Source organism: Cupressus sempervirens, chromosome 1 (genome assembly GCF_028749045.1).
Source record: "Cupressus sempervirens isolate cs-2001-9-10 chromosome 1, ASM2874904v1, whole genome shotgun sequence".
Taxonomy (NCBI): Eukaryota; Viridiplantae; Streptophyta; class Pinopsida; order Cupressales; family Cupressaceae; genus Cupressus; species Cupressus sempervirens.
Window position 1 is genome coordinate 786321837 of NC_143118.1, and position 3412 is coordinate 786325248.

General features: G+C 43.6%; 1 pseudogene; it reads right to left on the reverse strand.

Annotated features, from left to right (window-relative positions):
* Positions 1-324: 324 nt before the first annotated feature.
* LOC149580219 (aldehyde oxidase GLOX pseudogene) lies at positions 325-2444 on the reverse strand (annotated as a pseudogene).
* Positions 2445-3412: the final 968 nt, after the last annotated feature.

Here is a 3412-nt window from a genome sequence, read left to right on the forward strand (position 1 = left end):
TTAAGATACATGTTGATCGATCTATAAAGATATATAATTACAATCAATTGTGGGTATATGTGAATAGATTAAAAGACATTTATATGTTGTTTATCATGTCTTTTTTATTATTATAAAATTGTTAAATTTGTCAACCCCAGATGATTAAATAGACAAAAGTTAAAAACAAAAAATTATTATATTTTTAGTTCAATAATGAGAAAAAATAGAATAGAAAAGTAAAATAGTAATAAAGAAAACAATCTCACCCATAAAAAAGAGTCAAATATACAATTCATTCCTACAATACAAATATATAGACGAAATAAAAGTCAAAACAAGATATATACAAATCTTTGTCAATCAAATTAATTACTTGGATCCAAATATATGAATGCTAGAGTTTGATACTAATATACAAGTCCTATGCAGAAACAAATCCAAGCTAGGGAATCTCGTTGTATTCCATACTGTAGGATTTTCATGTGGATAACTGGTCCACTATTTATGTAACTCACGGGAGAGTTACTGTTTAGATTGGCCCCGAGAATTCTTTGGTCACCGACTGTAAAATCCCGCAGACCACAGTATTTCCGCTCCTGTACTCGTTCCCCTTCAATGATTAAAGAATTTGTTAATAATCTCGAGTATTGAAACATTATCAGAAGATATCCAGAGAAATTCATAATACTTCAGCGGTTCTAATTAATGAAGCGAATCCATTCGGCCTTGCTGGGAATCCCTCCGTTCACAACTGTCAGCAAGTAGTACCCCGACGGAGAAGCTACCGAGCTGGGCGGAGCCGTCAAACCCACCAAATACCCGCCACTCTCTTTCACAACAGCTGTGGCTGCCAGCGCCAGCATTCTCTGATTCATCGACCACGCGTGCGTCGTGAAAGGAGGGGCGTAAGCATGAAAACGAAGATTGGTACTTGGACGCCTTGGAAGAGAGAAGCGCACGATGAATTTGGAGCCGTACTTTATCTCCCTCGTAGAAATGGAAGTAATGGCTGCCCTTTTGGGGTCGTAATTAGAATGCAGATAATAAGGAATGTACGCTTCCAAGCGAAGTTCTGTTGGGAATGGCACGCCAGAGAAGCGGTACCCAAAATTGGAGTTGCTCCCGCCAACAAGGACCCGTCCATCAGGAAGAACATTTGCAGTAGAGTGATACACTCGAGGAATTCCTGTAGCAACCAGGACCCGGAACCGATTCCCTAGGACTTCAGTGGGGCTGTAGAGAAAAGGGCTCAGAGAAGGCTCTCTCGCTAATTGCAAACCGGCGGTTCCTTTCTTGGCGCCGTTGATTACGAGGATTTCGCTGGTGGGGAGAATGAGCATGTCATTCATCACCCTCGGGCCTGGCATTTCCTCCATTGTCCATGTTGGATTTGACGATGTTATCTCCAATCTTCCGCAACTCTTGAGCGCCTCCACGAACGTCTGGTTAAATCTGGCTTTTTTGAAGGCTCCGTCGGGCGCTCCCCCGCAGATGAGAATCTCCACCCTTTGGAAATTGTTAACGGAGTCGAGGGGCAGCATGACGGACGAGCCCGATGAAGGGTAGTTCCGTGCACCACCGCCAGGCATCGTGGGGAATGTTCTGACCACCTTATTATTCTTGTAGTCGAGGAGGATCGAATCCTTGTTGGCAAAGATGAAGAGATTGCCATCAGAAGACAAATGTGTGAACGGATACAAATTGTTCTCCACGTCGACCGTATTTGTCTTTACCAAAAACGGGAGCCGGAAGGCTCCCTCGCCCGGTCTCTTAGGAACGAATTCATAACTAAACGATCTTCGACCTCCCACAACGATGACCCGATCATCGGGCAACATCTGATCGGAAGCATACCATCTTCGGGATGACAGCAACGTGGAAGACTCGACCCAGTCGCAAGACGAATCCGAACATGGAGTGAAGGAACGGATCACCCTGTCACCGTTGCTCCATCCGCCGGTCTGTACGAGCGTGCCGTTGCTGGCAAAAGAGCCGGAAGAACAAAACGTGTCGGTGACGACGTGTAGAGGCCTGACCTTGCTGGAGGCAATATCATATTCGATGGAGTGTGCCCAACAATCCTCGCTAGCCGGTGGTGTTTTTCTATTGCAGGGCGGGTCAGTTCTGCTTATATTAGATGGACCCGCGAGCGTCTGGTCGAAGATGAGCACCTTATTGGTGTGTAAAAGTGTCATATGCATCGCTGCAACACCCGCGTTTTCCACCAGAAGCTCCCATCTTCCTTCGTGGAGCTGATCTGCTCCAACGTTTACACAACAAATTACTAGAGCGCATAACAACGTTGATTGAATCCATGGTCGCTTTGATAATCTAAATCCCTCCATCATCATCCACTTGCCTTGTACAATGTCAGCAGCAACTGAAATCTAGCACTCATAAAACTTACAGCCTATTTCTCCCCGCTCTCTTTTGCTTACTCAATACGTCTGATACTTGTATGATAAGACTGATATCTGCGATTTATGAAGGAGCTTTAACTCTATTTATATGTTAGGCGGTCTCCGCGCCACGAATGCCACTTGCTTACGCCTCACATTATACATGCTGGAATGCCACGGTTTGGGACTTTCTTTTTATTTAATTATTTTATTGATCACGGAATAAGAGTTTGTGTTAACAAGCATATGAAATTTACAAACGTACAGCTAATACAACGCGCTAGTTTTGATGGCACCGTAGGGAATTTATATCGTCTTACGCGTTTCTTGTAATCGGGCCCAACTTCTGTAATAAGTTCGACAAAATGGATTCTAACATGTCTGGGGCCACACGAAAAGCTATGGGTTGGCCATTCCAAATCTTTGCGATCACCCACAGGAAAACTCATCATAAAATTACATTCCTTCCCCCACGTGGGCGCTTTGGCTCTAGCAATGTCTGGACACATTTTGTTCTTCCATCGAACGTTGAGGCACATGTCTCTATTATTATTATTATATTTTTTTATGAAGGGTTCGCGAGGCAAGAGGCACGAAGTCTGCGAGTTACCAACCAGCGAAGGTCATCACATAGACTTTTTAGGAATCCGATACGGGCCCACTCGTGCTTGAAACCTCTTCGCCTTAGAGCCAAGGACTGAGGGGCATCCATGCCATCAAAATCACCTAGGGCACAATCCCGACCTCATCCCGTAGGATGTCGGAGCCTTGCACTCACCAAGACATGATTATTTATTATTTTTGTAGAAAAGAGCCCTCCTAACTCAGAAAGAAAGATAAACATGAGGTGACAGAGATTAATAGGAAATAAGAAGATTAAGTTGGAATGCAAGGCAAGCTATTTGAATTTAAAAGTAAGATGTAGAACATAAAGGTAGCACGATATGCTACACTTAAAATACATGAAGAAGAATAAGCAAACAGTAAAATGTATGAGATCAGTAAACCCCACTATTGGTAATGAGTGATGA